At 40.0% G+C, this 18093-nt stretch overlaps 1 protein-coding gene across 2 annotated transcripts in view; it reads left to right on the top strand.

Annotated features, from left to right (window-relative positions):
* The window catches only part of LOC120528441 (zinc finger protein 260-like), a 413573-nt gene that overhangs the window by 267913 nt on the left and 127567 nt on the right, over positions 1-18093 (top strand). The window lies entirely within an intron of this gene.

Below are 18093 nucleotides of genomic sequence, written 5' to 3'. Positions count from 1 at the left end.
ATTAGTTTTTATTTCTATATTTTTTATTACCTTAGTTGGAAATTCAGTTTGGTTTTAGTTTTCCTTCATCATGTATTTTTAGTTTTGATTTAGTTTTTATTTCACAAAGACATTTCTACTTTATCTTTATATTTATTAGTAGTTTTCGTAATTGTGGCATGCAGCTCCTGTGTTTTTTTTTGTTTTTTTTTTGTCACATTTAGAGAGAACTTGGATATGGATTTGGATATAAGTTTAATGTTAGTGGAATCTTACTACACTAAATAGTTTAATATCTGGTTTTATTTTTCTCTGAATAAAAACAAGCATAATCAAAAACAGATACTGAATATAAACATGTTTACACAATTTTATAATTTTTAAAATACTTTCTATGTCATTTGGAGTGGCGCAGTGGTAGCGCTGCTGCCTTGCAGTTAGAGGACCCGGGTTCACTTCCCAGGTCCTCCCTGTGTGGAACTTTCATGTTCTCCCTGTGTCTGCGTGGGTTTCCTCTGGGTGCTTCGGTTTCCTCTCACAGTCCAAAGACATGCAGATTAGGTGGATTGGCAATTTTAAATTGGCCCTAGCGTGTGCTGTGTTTGTGTGTGTCCTGCAGTGGGTTGGCTTCCTGCCCTGTATTGGCTGGGATTGGCTCCAGCAGACCCCCGTGACCCTTTGTTTGGATTCAGCGGGTTGGTAAATGAATGGATGAATGTCATTTGTGATGAAAAAATCTGCTGACTGTTGGTACTTTTTACTTTTACTTTTATTGCCCAGAATGGACCAATTTGTAATGAAATTTAGGTGAATTTTAAGGTGTGAGGTTTTATTACTCTAAATGTCTATAGCACTAAACATATCCTGCTCCAAGACAATGTGCTTATAATGAATGCCTTCAATATTGCATTCAAACATCTCCCATACTGTGTTTTGTTATTTTCTATAGCCATATTGATCTCTTAATTTCATCTCAGGCACAAACAGTTTTTGGACAGAGTTTTTCCACCTGCAGCCCTGAAAAGATATCAAAAATTATAAAACAGAATCGACTCTGTTCTGACAGGTATGACCAAGAAAGTCACAGGGGTTTAGGAAGAACAGGGCTCTTAGGCTTGAATCTGTGTGAAGAAATTAAATTTACAGGATGGGTGGGTTGGGGGACAGCACCTTTGTAAGTGAATTTGTGGATGAGAATGCGGGGCAAGTGTGGCGAGTGTGGGTTTGAGTAGCCAATCAAGTGTGTGTGTCACAGTGAGGTGTGGTCTGACCAGAAGGGGTCACTGTTGATTCATAGCCAACATTTAAAAAAATTATTTCTTTGTCAGTTACCACACACTTGACATTGGTGCACATGTGTAGCTGCCGCCTCATCCAGGGTTGGACAGAAGGGATCACTGATTGATCAGTAGCCACAATACTGCCTCTTGTGGCCACTCTAAATTTTATAAAAGGAAATTGAAAAGATAAAAGCAGAAAGCATTCAGTGAAATCCTTAGCAGTGAAACATGAAAGTAGAGAATGAGAAACATTCAGAGAGTCCGACGAATGGAGACTTTAACAGGAGGACTGAGGGGTGGGACTGAAGTGCAGTGGCGCACTCTAGTGGACACCCGCCATATTACACACATGGGAAAAGTCAGCAGTGAAGAGGGGAGAAAAGAATACAGTGCAGTGGAAAAGAAATAAGAATAAAGTAAAAACACAGGAGTAAAACACCTGAAATGAAGAATTTTAAATATTATATCTAAAACTAATATTTATCTATCTATTTAAGATTTAAATGAATTAAGAGCAAAATAAAGGTGACACGATCACACAGTCACATGACCTTCAGAGCTGACAGGTGAGCTGATTCTTCTGTAGCCAGACTGCCCCTCTAGTGGCCACTCTCAATATTAAATGAATGGCAAGGCTGAGGGGGAGGAAAGATTTGGGTTTGATCAAATGGATATTTAGTGCAGATTTCTTAATATTGTCATTCCCTTTAAGGACACTGCAGCTTTGTTAGGTTATGTAAGATTCTATATGGGAAAAGAACATTTATTTTAATTAATCTTTTTTAATAACAATTATGTATTAACAAAATACACATTTAATAATTATTTAAATTTTGTTTAATAAACTCCCAATGGTGTTTGGTGAATAAACAATAAGAATGACTGACATTTGTCAAATCTGCTCATCTGTGACCTTCTGACTTGTCACCACCTCTGGTCACATCTCCTGTGTTGTCTGATCTGAAGATATAACACTCCGTATTGATGATCCATTTCTTAATAGCGCTGGAAAAGTCAGAATATGCTTTTTAATTCTCAAGACAATGGGGTGAGTAGCAAATAAGATTTTGATTTGGATTGAATATTTGATTTGTAAGTCTAGCAGTGAAATCGATTATTTAGACCTGAGCAGTGCTTTCCATTCCACATCTGAGTGTCTGCGCTCTGTCATGTGTCCCGTGTGCCCGCTGTGAGTCCGCTGTGTGTCTGCTGTGTGTCCGCTGTGCCCTTGGATGTTCAGTTACTAATAAAGATGGACATTAAATGGTGAATTTGACACTCATGGACACCACAAGAAGGTGAAGAGCATTGAGGACTGAAGTGAGCTGTGATGTTTCATTTTGGGTTTCATTTTGCCTTTCTGCTTTTTCTTTTATCTTTTTGATATTTTTATGAATTGTTTTATAAATTGTATTGATTTTGTTGTTGTAGGTATGGTGTGTTGATGTATAGTTTATTAATCTCATGTTTATATATTTTGTTAGTTTTATTGTCCCTCTTATTTTTTTATGTGTGCTTCATGTGGAGCCCAGGGGGCGGGGTCATATAACACTGCAGCTGGAGCTCCGCCCCCAGGCGTTTTTAAGAAGAAGCTGCAGATGAAAGAGCCACTCCAACACTGGGCTTTGTCATGTCTGGTGAGCTCTGCTTTACATTTTGATGTTTGGTGGTCCTTTTGTTCTCCTGCTCAGGTTTAGGTTTTTTTGGATTTTGTTCGCTTGAGATTTTTGTTTTATCAAGCCTGCCTTTTTATTTTTTTTTCTTTAATTTTTACCATTTTAATTTTATAATTAATATATATTACATTTACATTTACTCACTTAGCAGACACTTTCATCCAAAAGACATTAAAATTGAATTCTTTCTTCATCACAGCGTTGCTGATGTTTTCTTGCACGAGATCTTTAACTGCTTCACGTTGCTCTCTTTCAGCTCCAATGACGTTTGTCCCGTTATCTGAGCGTGTCATTCTAACTTGTCCTCCTTTACATGTGAATCGCCGTGTGGTGTTGATATAAGAATCAGAGTCTAAGCTGAGTGCCATCTCGGAGTGCACAGCTCTGATTGTCAGACACGTGAAGATTACTCTCCACCTCCTGGCCTGACTTTGTCATTTTTTAACTTGTGAAGGGCCAAAATATTCAACTCTGATATTGGAGAAAGGCGGCTGGTGAGGAAACAAATGTTCTTCAGCAAATCTGCCATTTTAGTTCCCCTGCTTTCTTCTTGTATCTTCTCATGTTGGACACTTTGAAATTATTTATCTGTTAGTTGACTTTACTTGAGGTGTCCAGTATTTCTGGTGTAGCTGTGCCAGTATATAGTTGTGCCCACAATGGCCGATTTCTTTATGAATGTGCTGGAATATAACAGGGGCAATATGTGAATATTTTTGTAGAATTGCAGGATGTTCAGCTTCATCTGGCATTGCAGCTTTGCTGAGTCTTCCTCCAGCTCTCACTACTCCATCTTGTATGACTTGCTCCAGTTTGAAGATCTGACTGTTCTTTATCACACAAGTCCTTTTCTTTAAAGCCTTTAATTCTTCTGGAAGTTCTTGTCGTGGACTGAGGTGGCCAAGTTCTGTTTCAGCTTTAGCCAAGTCTTCTAGTGACATTGGGTTTGGTGTTACCGTCCGTTTGCACCTCTTCATGTGCTCGACCGCGAGTGTTTCTTGTTTTTCTAGGTTACCTTTAGATTGGCTGACTTCTACTTCAAATGTTTTTCTTTCATTTTAAGTCTTTAAACTTGAGGAGCCAAGCCACTGATTTCTTCAAACGTCGCCATTCTGAAAACTAAGTGATGACTTTATTGAGGAACTCAGTCATCTCCTCTATTCTTGTCATGTTGACTGCACAGATTTTAACTTCTGGATCTTCTTTAGAATGTGAATCGCTCAGTTGATGAGGTCTAAACCAGGAACACTCAAGGACACTCTTGTCCTGAAGCCACTCCTTCATTGTCTTGGCTCGTTGCTTCAGGTCATTGAACTATCAGCCCACTCTGAAGCAGGTCTTCTTCAGGGACCTCTCTGTGTTTGGCTGCAGTCTACCTTCCCTTCTTTCTGTCCCATCTCCCTGTTCCCCTGGCATGATGCGGCCACCTCCACTCTTCCTCTTAATGTTGGCATTAGGCAGGTGATGAGCAGTGCCTGCTCTTGTTCAGTGAGTCTCATCAGACCAGAGAGTCTCTTCATGTCCTCAGAGTCCTCTAAACTGTCAAGAGTGCCTTCCGTTAAATACTCAACCATGAACACCTTACTGATGGAGTCCTGCTGAGATGGTCATCCTTCTGACAAAGTCTCCTATGTCAGTGGAGGACATCTGAAGCTCTCTTACAGTGACCATTGGGTTCTTAGTCACCCCCCTGACCCAAGACCGTTCATGTCCAGTAACTCAGTTTGGCTGGATGGCCAACTCTGGGAAGAGTCCTAATGGTCCTAAAAGTCTTCTGTGTCTCAATTTCTGAAGCCACTGTGCTCCTGAGGACACTCATAAGTATTAGAAATGATTTGATCCTCTCGCCCTGATCTCCATCTTACCAGAATGTGATCTTTGTGGAGGTCTACAGAGAGTTCTTTGGACTTCATGGCTTACGTTTGCTCCTCACATGCAGTGTGAATTGTAGGAACTTCAAGACACAGAAATGCAACTGACTTTCTAAACGATGGCCACTCAGTTCAGTGGTGGACTCCACTCAAGTTCTGGACATGTCTCAAGCAGACAGGATGGACCAGAGTGCAGTATGGAGTGACACAAGAAAGGGTCTGAATATGTCTAGGAAGGAGAGAGTTCAATTTGGGATTCTAAATAAATTTATTAACCTTTCTGTTAACACATTTTCACTTTGTCATGATGAGTTATTGAATGTGGATTCAGTGGGAAAAAATGGGAAATTCATCCATGAAAAATTAAATCCATAACACAACAAAGTGTGAAGAAAGAGCCTGAAGACTTTCTCAATTCACTGTATTTTGAGATATGACACTTAAATTGAGAGGTTGCATGGTGGCACAGCACAGCGCTGCTGCATTCTAACAGTCCTCACCTCCACCTTTGTTATTACAGACCTTCACATCAGGACAATTGCTCCTCGTTGGTGTCTTAAAAATCAGCTTCTGGTTATGTTCACAAAATCCTGTTCTTCTAATCCACAAGTTGCCAGGTTAGCTCAATTCATATTTGGGCAATTCAAGCCCACCAGGAGTATAATATCTCCCTGTAAATTTGCTTTTTTAAAATAATTTAACTGTTTAACTCTAATCAGCATTGTCTGTAACACCGTCCTAATATGAGACCTCAATCTCTGAGGAGGAAAAGTCAGATCCACACATCGACACTGAGACGCCGCTCTCCACCTGACTGAGTTGAACTTCTCTCTGACATCAAAGGCGACTCCTCCATCATTTTGGTTTTTCCTGCCTTTCCTGACTGATGTGTACGACTCTGTGCTACACCTGCCTGACTCTGCTCTGAGATATTTGTAAATTTACATTTATTTATTGGGCTGATGTCTTTATCTGACATTTGTGGTACAACTACTTCCATTTCTCAGCCAGGTGAAGTGACCACCTCAGGGTCAGACAGTGGTGTTAGGAGTGGGACTTGAACCAACAACATCTGGGTTTGAAGGCCAAAGCCTTCACCACCACAACACACAGCTTCTCTATCTATCTATCTATCTATCTATCTATCTATCTATCTATCTATCTATCTATCTATCTATCTATCTATCTATCTATCTATCTATCTATTTACAAATATTTATAGCAATGAAATGCATTGCATTTTTCATTCCAGCAGATGGTGCATCATTTTACTACTACAAATATTTGTAGTAGTAAAATCCATTTGTGCCATCTGTTGGAATGACAGAGACACAGACTGACACTTGTTTTTTTATTAAAGTGAATGAACTCAGTTCTTGTATTTAAATTGCACTTCTCATCACTGTCTACATACAGGATTTCTTTATATCTGACACTGACCAGCCACTAAGTTTACAGTCAAACTGGATAATTCAAAATGATTTTTTAAACCTGAATAAAGCCAATAACCTCTCAGGATGTGACTTAGAGTTACAGTGCCACACTTTTCATGTCATTGCTCTCCTGTAGATCTCCAAGTAGTGTCTCTCATTTTCTTTTGGTCTTCTTACAGATTTGTGCCATTCGTCCCCGTCAACTTCTCTTTTCTGTTCAGCTGCCTCTCCCTGTTATTTGTTTTTATATTTTTCATCAATTCAGGAAAACTCCACAACATCAGGAGAGTCCATAACTCAACTCTTATCTCATAACACACCACACGTCTCCCACACGAAGGTTTCAGTTTCCTCACACGGAGCTGCAGCCTCTCATCCCCAAAGACCTCAGTTCAAATGCTGGTCCTGGTCCTGTATGGATGTGCATTTTCTTCACATGTCAGCAGGTCCCAAAGATTTCAATAATTGCCTCAGATGTCATTCTTGTGTGAGTGTTGGGGGACTGGGGGTCCTTCAAAGGACTGCAAGGTGGGTTCCTGCCTTGCTATCTGGGCTGCCAGATTAGGCTCTTCAAGACCCTCACTTTGATTAAGGGGATAAAAAAAAGATGGAGAGATGGATTATGTTGTCATGGAGACAGAGACGTGACACGGATCAAAGTGTGGAGAGGAGATCACGCTTTCTTTCTTTCTTTCTTTCTCTCGTGAGAGTGGTGAATGGGCAGAGCTCTGTGAGAAAGTGAGAATGAGAGCGGGAGAGTTTGAAGGTTTGTGATTTTACTGTTTGTTTTTCCTGATTTTTTGTTCTTAATTGTTATTCTGTCTCTAACTGTTTATCTTTTTGTTGGATTGGTTTATTCTGAGGAAGGCCAGAATGGCCTTCTCAGGAGGAGTCCGTTTTCGGAACGGTGGTTTAAAAAAACTCACCAAACAACATGGAATGAGCAGCGCGGTGGTAATGTTTGTTGCTGCAACGGATTTTGTCCATAGATTGGTAGAAAATGGAGTTGTTATAAAGGACACTTTAACTCCTGTAATGCCTCTTACAACTCCAGCAAAAAAGATTACCCTATCTAATGTACCTCCTTTACTATCTAACGAGACCCTGGAAAGAGAGCTATCTCGCTATGGACCGTTAATCTCGCAGATTAAACGAATACCTTTGGGATGTAAAGCACCCCAGTTGAAGCATGTGATGTCTTTTCGGAGGCAAGTTTTAATGATTTTAAAAAATACATCAGATGAGTTAAACGTAGCGTTGAGGTTCCGAGTGGATGGTTACGAATACGTTATCTTTGTCACCTCGGAACCGATGAAATGCTTTAAATGTGGCAAAGCTGGTCATGTAGCTAGAGATTGCAAAGATGTTGTTAAAACTGCAGAATTAGGCAAGCAACTGACCCCAGATGAGACCCCCGACCGCCCTGGGGATCAGACAGATGCGGCAGAGACGGCGTCTGCATTTAATAACACAGCGGAAAGTAGCGGCGGGATAGCTGTTGCTCAAAATGAAGACGCTGCTAGCGATCAGACTGCGTTGGTCCAATTGATCAGCGATTCACTTAATGCCGATCCCAAACTGAATAGGGATAATGAAAACCAAGACCTCCCTGTATCAGAGTCTGGAAACACTGTTAATGAGTCGGGTGTTTTGGAGGTATCGGACTCTACTATAGAATCAGTGGTCCCAAGCATATGGGGTGATATGGAAATGGAGTGTGTCGGCTGCGACAGTACTTTCAAAACACCGAAGGCTGTTAAAAGACACTGTGGGGCAGACGAGCAAGTTGCTTTTAAAAAAAGAAGCTTTGAAGAGACTGCAGCTGCGGCTGACACTGAAGCGTCCTCGGTTTCAGATTGTGGGGAGGACGGGTATTTAACTGATTCCTCTGTTGTGTCAGAAAGTAGTCAGGACACCACAGAGGGATATGGATTCTATAGAATTAGAGCCTTTCTGGTTGAAACAAAGGGGAAAAGAGTGGATGTACAGAATTTTTTCCAGATGTTAAATTATTTATTTCCTCCGTTAAACGGTTAATGAAGCAACGATCGGGCACTGAGGTTTTTTCAGACAAGGAGGGGTGGAGGCTTAGAAGTATTTTAAGAAAGTTACGTACCACTGCTAATTTAACAACTTGTTAACAATGGCTCAAAATTCTGCATTTCATATATTACTTAATGGTATTATAGCATTTTTTTTGGTTGCATTATCATTTTTAACAATGTACGATTTTAAAATTGGGAGTCTTAATGTTGCAGGTTGTAAGAGCCCTCTTAAGATCGTGAAAGTGTGCGACTTCCTGAGAGGGAAGCATCTGACAGTGGCTTACCTTCAGGAGACGCACAGTGAAACTGCTCTAGAAATTGAGTGGCAGAAATGCTGGGGAGGAGACGTTTTTTTTAGTCATTGATCAACACGCAGCTCTGGTGTTGCCATTGGTATATCTAAACAAGTGTGTCCGACATCGGTGTCTGCCTTCGAAGTGATAAAAGGGCGGATGCTTAAAGTAAAAATTGACTTGGACAACAGCAGGTTGGTTTTTATTAACGTTTATGCTCCAACAATTGGCAGTGAAAGAGTGCGCTTTTTTAAATGTCTTGAGCGTACTTTATCAGAGTGTGACCCGGATGAATGTGTGTTTTTAGGTGGGGATTTTAACTGCACCCTTAATGATGCACTGGACAGGAATCATGCAGAGCCCCACCCGCGATCTGCCAGAGAGCTGCAAGCGCTCATTGAGCGATATGAATTGAAGGATGTGTGGAGGGCTCTGAATGGGGGCGACAGGCAGTATACGTGGGCACAGGTGCGTGGTGGCACCCTTTCACTTGCCAGGCTTGATCGGTTTTATACTTTTAACCATCATCTTAACCGTTTTAATTCATGTGTCATTGTGCCAACAAGCCTTTCTGATCATGCATTAGTTACCTGCAATGTTCTTCTTTCATCTTTAAAGTCAAAAAGCTCTCATTGGCATTTTAATGAGCTTTTATGTCAGGACTCCCATTTTAAACATTGTTTTAGGTACTTTTGGACACAGTGGGGTGAAAGGATATGTCAGTTCTCTTCTCTGAGTCAGTGGTGGGATGTTGGTAAAGTGCAGATTCGCCAGTTCTGTCAGCAGTATACTCTGAATGTCACACGGAGTTTGAATGATTCTATGAAAGCACTGGAGGAAGAGATAGCAGCACTCCAGCAGGACTTGGACTCCTCTAAGGGCAGTGAGAACCTGGACATGATAAAAAATGAGAAAGGCTGCCCACGCACAACTGACTGATTATAAAGTACAAGGTGCTTTGGTTAGAGCCCGTTTTCAAGCGGAAACTGAGTGTGATGCTCCAACCAAGTACTTTTTTGGGCTGGAAAGAAAACAGGGCCAAAGCAGAATGATTCATTGTTTACATGACCCCTCTGGAAGTGAGATGAGAAGCTCTTCTCAAATTAGGGCATTTGCCGTTGATTTTTATTCTAAACTTTTCTCATCTGAACTGATGGAACAGGACCCTGCTTGTTTGGGTTTTATTAAGGGACTGCCGCAGGTGCCAGTGGAGGAGTTACCAGCCTTACAAAGAGGGCTTACCCTTGAAGAACTCTCGCGGGCATTGGCAAGTTTAAACACCGGGAAAGCTCCAGGTATTGATGGACTTACTGTCGAATTCTACAGGCTGTTTTGGGAGTTCATCGGACCGGACCTACTTGCGGTTCTTCAAGAGTGTTTAGATAAAGGTCTCCTCCCCTTGAGCTGTAGAAGAGCTGTTGTTGCCCTCATTCCAAAAAAAGGAGATCTCTGTAATATTAAGAACTGGAGGCCAGTAGCCTTGCTTTGTACTGACTATAAAATATTTTCTAAAGTGTTGGCTACGAGAATGAAGGAGGTGTTGGGTCATGTCATTCACCCTGATCAGAGTTACTGTGTACCAAACAGGTCCATGTATGACAACATCTTTTTTATCAGAGATACATTTGAAATTTGCAAATTGTTTGGTCTACATGGTGGTCTAATTTCCTTGGATTAGGAGAAGGCTTTTGATCGGGTGGAGCATCAGTACCTTTGGCGAGTACTAATGGGATTTGGTTTCCCACCCTGCTTTGTTTCCATGGTTCGGGTGCTCTACAGTGACATTCAGGGTGTACTGAAAATTAATGGTGGGCTGAGCGCTCCGTTTAAAGTAGATAGAGGGATTAGACAGGGTTGCTCTTTATCTGGCATGTTGTATGCCCTGGCTATAGAACCCTGCTGATCAAATTAAGAAAGTGGTGGGTGGACTGACTGTTCCTGAGTGTTCAGTGCCTTTGAAGGTCTCAGCATATGCAGATGATCTCGTAGTATTAGTTGGAACACAAAAAGATGTGGATGGGCTGGTGTCTGTGCTGGATGAGTTCCAAAAAGAATCATCAGCTAAAGTCAATTGGACCAAGAGCTCTGCAGTACTATTGGGTAACTGGATGGGTCCTTTTCCTTCATTGCCTTCTGGACTGAAATGGACAAGAGATGGTCTTAAATACCTGGGATTACATCTAGGAGGCATAAACAGTGACAGTAAGAATTGGGAAGGCGTTACAGAAAAGGTCAGAAACCGTTTACAACGCTGGAGATGGCTACTTCCCCAACTGTCTTATAGAGGATGGACGCTGATCATAAACAACCTTGTCGCATCTGCTCTATGGCACTAGGTTGGCATGCCTGGAACCCCCACCTGACCTGATTACTGAAGTGCAAAGAGAGTTGATTAGTTTTTTTTGGAATGGGAAGCATTGGCTGTACCGAGGTATTTTGCATCTACCCAGGAGTGCAGGAGGACAAGGACTGGTGGACATTTTTAGCAGAAAAAATGTGTTCAGACTGCAAACTCTGCAAAAACTGCTTTATGGTCATATGGCTGTGTCCTGGAAGCCACTAGCCTGTGCTCTCCTGCGCCAAGTTGGCAACCTGAAATTGGACCGCGCGCTTTTCTTAATGGACAGTGCTTCCTTCCCCATAGGTAATGTTTCAGATTTTTATCGAAGTATATTGAGAATCTGGCAACAGTTGGATTGTCGCATTGAGGAAAGATCCTTAAATTTATATTGGACTTTAGAATTGCCAGTTGTCTCTACTATGGCTGTAGAGTCAACATCTCTGAAACAACGCCTGATCAGAGCTGGTATTCTATAAATCAAACAGTTGATTCAACCACAGCTACTCAGTTGGCTGAGCGCAGAGTCAGTGGCTGCAGCTTTAGGTCTGAATTCAGTGCGCACAGCAGAAAGATTTTTGCGGCAGATTTTTTTGAATATACCTTCAGCTGCTAAGGATTTATTGAAAGACTTTTTTAATGCTACAGATTACCCAGAGCCTTTGTCTGCATTTCCAAATTTGTTAATCAATGCCAATGAGAACTTGATGGGGGAAAATGGCAGGAGAAGAACTAAATATTTTCCTTTTGACTCTGCAGAAAGTGTGTGTCCAAGCTCGATATCAGCCCCAACTATGCAAATACCTGGATACACCCTGGAGGGATAAATTGGGAGGGGTGGAGGATGTCGGCCCCATTTGGGAGAGTCTGTACAGTCCACCATTGAATAAGAGAACTGGCGATCTGCAATGGAGAATTGTTCATGGGATTGTGGCAGTTAATTCTTTTTTGTCCTTAATTAACCCCAACATCTCAGAGCTGTGTCCTTTATGCCAACAGAGAGAGACTGTTAGTCACTGTTTACTTTACTGTTTGAGGATTCAACCTCTTTTATCTGTACTTGGCAGTGTTTTTAAGGTTTTGGGTGTTTATTTTACCAATCAGATTTTTATATATGGTTTGGCTAATGTGAAAGCAAAAAAGAATGTTGGCAGATTAGCAAATTTTTTATTGGGACAGGCTAAGCTTGCCATTTATATCACGAGGAAGGAAAAAATTAAGAGTGACAGGGAGTCTGACTTGGTGGGTTTCTTTAAAGCACAATTAAAAATAAGAATTTTATTAGATTTCAAGTTTTATACGATGACCCATAATTTGCATACATTTATAGAACAGTGGTGTGCAAATAATGCAATTTGTAAAATTGTTAATGACGAGTGTGTTTTTGTTTTGTGAATTAACTATTAGGATACTACAGCAAAATACGCATTCATAGGTTACATAGGATGTTCTTTTTTATTGATGGTTTGTTGATTTTGTAATGATTGTTGAATGTTTAATAAAAGGTATTTTAAAACTCAAAAAAAAACTCTGTCTTTCACTCTCTCTCTCTCTCTCTTTCTCTCTTTCTGTCTTTCTCTCTCTCTCTCTCCACTCTGTCTCTCTCTCTCTCTGTGTGTCTCTCTCTCTCTCTTTCTTTCTCTCTCTCTGTGTCTCTCTTTCTCACTCTCTCTCTCTCCCTTTCTTTCTCTCTCTCTCTCTTTCTCTCTTTCTCTCTCTCTCTCTCTGTGTCTCTCTTTCTTTCTCTCTCTCTCTTTCTTTCTCTCTCTCTCTCTCTCTCTCTCTCTCTCTCTCTCTCTCTCTCTCTCTCTCTCTCTCTGTGGCTAACTTGTGAATATTTCTTACAGGACAAAGGCGTTCACTAAAGGGGCACTGGAGAGTGTGAATGAGACCCAGAGCAGTGAGGAGGTATATACAGTATGTAATATCTAATATTATTTAAATAGGCATGTAGAAATACATGTTTTCTTCAATTCTCTCTGTGGTCTTATCTAAAGGAACCACTACTGTAATACAAAAGGACCTCCGCACTGCAGTAAAATGGTTGTGCCAACATAGACAGTCGTTCAGAGGTGACGTGTTTGAGCCCCATTTTCTGGAGATGGAAGAGGAGGACCAAAGCCGAGCTCTCCAGGACATCATCGATGAAGTCGAAACTGAAGATTTAATTTTGGCAAAAGAACCTTTTTATTTATTTTTCAGTTTAGGGATGATATGGAACTTTTCACTCAGGAATGTTGGGATAAAATTAAACTTAAAGTAAACTGCATTTTTATGAATCAGTATAATTACTGCCTGTTGCTACATTGATTGTTACTTGTATTTATTTTACATTAATGCTCTGTTGATTTCAGTTTATAATATTTTGATTTTTCTGTTTTCCTTTAATGGTTTGTAGTTTTTGAAAATAAACAATTTAACTGCAAGTTCTTTTTGGGGTTTGCTGTTCATTTTGAAATATTGGTATTCGTTCTTCTTAATTTTGTTAGTATTTTGTAAGCCCACTTAGTGCTATCTAAAGGCTCTTTTAAAATATTTTTTTAATATTTAATCACAGAACAAACATGAAAATTAGTAAAAATGTCTCCTTTTGGAAATAACGCAGTGTTTTTTTGAGGGTTTCCTTGGAGGACAGAACATTATTTTGGTACAGCAGTGAAAGATTTGCTGCTGTGCAATAATGAAATATTGTGGTTTTCTACAGTAAGTCACTACACACGTTACTGAAATACACTCAGTGACAGTTTAGATAGCCTCACACTTCAGTCCTTCACAAATACAGTAGTTTACAAACATCGTGTTTTTTAGCTTGGAAGATAATTGTGTTGAATCTCAACTTATGATTACATTTTTTCTACGTATGTACTATTGAGGAATTTTTTTTTTTTTTTTTTAAATCAGATGGTCACTTTATTTTAAAAAGCGATGTAAATAACCTGTTTACTCTTTACCCTCAGATCACATTCTGTGTGTTTATCAAGCAGAACTGAATATTTTCATTTTCTACACAATACTGTAATTACTGTACAGTTCACACAGTGAGACACACAAACACACTCACTATGCATACACACTACGGGTGCCGTCATTGGCTCCCCTGTGAATTGGGCTGTTGAATCGACACAATGGCTGTACATGCTGGGCTCTTTGGCACATGTCGTCCCAGTAGCATGTGAGGTGTCACCAATGGTTTATCTGCTCCTCTCCTCCTCCCTGTTTCAGTCTCAGTTCAAGGTTGTCGAGACGACAAAAGTATTTTTTATGAGATGTTCAATATGTTGAAAAAATTGCATTTGGCCAGCATCCAGCGTAATGTTTGGTCTAAATTCTCCACTCCTCTTTGAAGCATTAGCATCCATTATCATTTCTGGCCATCACATCTCCTCTCCCTGTGCAGGTCACATTGTGCACCAAGAATGTGTCATTTGTTTAGACAAACATGAAAGTCTTCACTGGCCTATTCTGTGTGGCCAGCAGTTGAGATGGGAGCTCTGGCTTATTTTTCCTTATTGTGCTAAGCATTGTTACCATCATCTTGAGGAGCTGCTGTCCCAGTTTGTGTAAAAGTTATTACATATAGCGTTGTGGCCATGCAGCTTATGTCATGTCCAGGGTAACCCTCACACCTTAATTTCTCACAGGAGTTCCTCCATCTGACTTGCCCTTGTTAACAAAATGACATCCTCTGCTCTTCTGTATCTCTGTGCTTCCCCTTCAGCAAGTTATTCATAGCTTTGGACCGGCTTATCATGCAGATGATGCTTAGATCTGTTTCAGTGTTAAAAGTGACACTTCATCACAGCTTTCTCAGCTCACAACTTACCTCAGTGAAATTAAATTAAAATTAAAACTTAAACAGAGCAATACTGTTTAAAATTAAATTGCAACATAACTGAACTCCTGCAAAGTGACATTAAGTGTAACTTAAGAAAACAAACTCCTCTTCAGCCATTCTTGGTGATGATCTCCTCAGACCTTCTTGGTGTCACTTTGATTCCTCCTTTTCTTATTTCACCATGTAAACCACATTAAGAAACTTCCACCAGTGTCACATTCCTTATGTTTGCTCATTCCTCTCCTTTTCTAATGCTGACAATCTTGTCCCTGCTTTTATCACATCCTGCATTGCTTATTGTAAGTCACTACTGGCAGGTGACACTTCTAATCTTATATCACAGCTCCATCTGATTCAAAACTCAACTGCAAGAGTCCTGACATGGACCACCAACAGCGAGCACATCACAGCCATACTGAGAAAAGCGCTATATATAAATGTTATTATTATTATTATTATTATTATCCTGCTGCACCTTCACTGCTCTCCGTGTCTTACAGGACTGAATATCAAATTCTGTTACTGACCTGCCCACTAAGGTCCTCTCATTCTGTGCCCCTCACTATCCTGCACTCTGTGGGTGACAGCAGGGCCTTCAGCTGTATATAGCGCCCTGACCGTGGACTGACCTCCTGTAATTAATGACATCAGCTGACTCCACTCATTTGTTTAGGAGGACATTAAACAGACCTGACATTCGGCCCCTTCTTTCAGTTTACCTCCTCTATCTGTTCAGGTACTCAGGGTTTGAATTTTTATCACAATTTATGTTATTTGTTCAAAATTTTTTTGTAGTATTATATGTTGTTCTTTAGTCTGGATTATTGTCTGTTATTCTATTTGAATGTTTTGTATATCCTGTATTTTTCTTTATTTAGTGGAGATATTTGTAGCCAATGTTATATCAGTCTTGTTGTTCTTTCTGAATTTTGGGCATAGGAAGGGTGCTACAAATAAATTTGGGTTATTAATAGTATTTTTTGGTGGCTTAAGTGACAAAAACTAGAGCAGTTATATATTATGTGAATTTCCCCTTGGGATTAATAAAGTATCTATCTATCTATCTATCTATCTATCTATCTATCTATCTATCTATCTATCTATCTATCTATCTATCTATCTATCTATAAGGCTATTAATATAGCATAATTCAGTGTATAACATGTATTGCCGTTTTCTTCATATACATGGTTAAAATGTTTATTCTAAATTGGTTTAGAACAATATTGCACACATGCATAGTACATTTAAAAAAAATGAATCACTTTTATTATTAACGTTTCACTAAAATCTAACGTGGTGCAAACATTGTAATTATATTTTATATATCGTTTCATGAATGTAAACGAAAAACTATTTTCAAATAACACAAATCTTAACGATTTTAATTTTGTCGACATGTTAAATGGTTCCCACAGACCCGAACACAACGTAAATGGTAATCTTAATATTTCACAGAAACGATCGGTATTGTTTAGTTTGATGTATGACACGACGTGATGGCAGAAACCCTCCGAACTTCACAAGAATGTGTATTATTTAGTTTGTTGTACTGTTTTTCCTTCTCAGCTTTATCTTTTAATTTCTGAACGGGTCCTTGACTTGTATGGAGGAATATTTCGGACCAAATTAAATAAATAAATGCGTAAATAAATAAAAGTACTGTGAAATGAGAGCCTAAATAATACGAAAATATGTTTTTCGTTGCTTATTTATTTATTTCATTTTGTCCGTAACATCCCTGCAAACCGTCATGAAATACCACTTGAAGTAAAACTGTCACTTTCACTCATCAAAGTTGAGAGGGTGGGCTCTAACACGCCCTCTACTGATTGGTGAATCGATAGCACAAAACGTAATTAGAAAAATGTTTACTACTGCCGATGAAACGGATTCTGGCGACGATATTACGTATTTCAGAGAGAGAACTGAAGATTTATCGGAAGAAATTACAATGTTGGCGGCCCTTTTAGACTCCGATATAGATGAAACTATTTTCGAAATTATCGAAGAACAGGTGGAACGGACTCGACTACACTCCAGTTCAGGTGATGCAGTTCGCTGCTCTGGACGTCCATCCTTTGACATTCCAGTTGAGACAATAGAACACCTTCTGTTATGCGGTTTAAAAGTACGACAGATTGCAGATCTATATGGTGTATCAGAGAAGACGATCACAAGGCGAATGAGCCAGTTTGATATACGGTAAGCTGCAACGGCTGTATTAGTTTAGGTACTTTGACATGGAATGCCCAAAGCAGAGCCAACTAATATTTTGAACTGAGTATCTGACTCTTGTTGTACGAGTATAAAGTCAGGTGCATATTCGCAGCTACTTTTTCAAACAACTGTACAGCTCTGATCAGTGGCAAAGTTGTTCAGTTCAAAATATTAGATGGAGCTGCTTTAGGCATTCCATGTGAAATACGTAATATCTTCGGCAGAATCCATTTCATCGGCAGTAGTAAGCATTTTTCTATTTAATTCATGTGCTATCAATTCACCAATCAGTAACTAGAGGGCGTGTTAGAGCCCACCCTCTCAACTTTGACGAGTGAAAGTGACAGTTTTATTTCAAGTCGTATTTCATGACGTTTTGCAGAAATGTTACGGAAAAAATGAAATAAATAAATAAGCAACGAAAACATATTTCGTGAGACATTTATTTATTAAGGCTTCATTTCATGATAAATGTATTTATTTATGCTCTCCTTTCATAGCCAGTTGTCCCAGGAAGTGCCGCGATCAGAAACAAAAAGACTCATTTAGGCATGCTGGACAGTAGTTTATCTTATGTTGATCTGCAATACAAAATCAGTACGACACCACGATCTCCGAACACTCAAATATGAAGCTTATTACGTTTTACAGTGAAACTCTTTACATACACAATATAATTAGGGGCGTGTGCCCCATGCTAACCCTCCCTTGAGATCTCGATTCGCTCGCTGTCGGTCCACAATAGGAGGATCAACAGCGCGACCCTCTGGTGTCTTTACTAAAAGACAGTTGCAGTTCCTATTGATTAAATGTTAAAACGGTCTGCCATAAATAAGCGGGCAGTTCATCCTTGCAGTGGGCGTGTCGTGGGATGTGGGCGTTCCGCGAATGACGTAATAGCTACTGTATCTACCGCGTGCTGTAGTTCCTCTCTGTTTGCTCTTATGAGACCGTCGTGCTCAGACTTCTTCACGGCTAGAAGATCAAGCAAAGGTGCGGAAGGTGAGACAAAGGCGAACGTGGGGATCGCGTACGGGTGGGAATGCCAGCGGTAAGGAAGATCGCGATATGCTGAGCGGCTTTAAATTTAAGGAGTTGCCTGACGCCGCGTGGTTCGCTTTTA

Source organism: Polypterus senegalus, chromosome 4 (genome assembly GCF_016835505.1).
Source record: "Polypterus senegalus isolate Bchr_013 chromosome 4, ASM1683550v1, whole genome shotgun sequence".
Classification (NCBI taxonomy): Eukaryota; Metazoa; Chordata; class Cladistia; order Polypteriformes; family Polypteridae; genus Polypterus; species Polypterus senegalus.
This window is presented reverse-complemented; position numbering and strand designations above follow the sequence as displayed.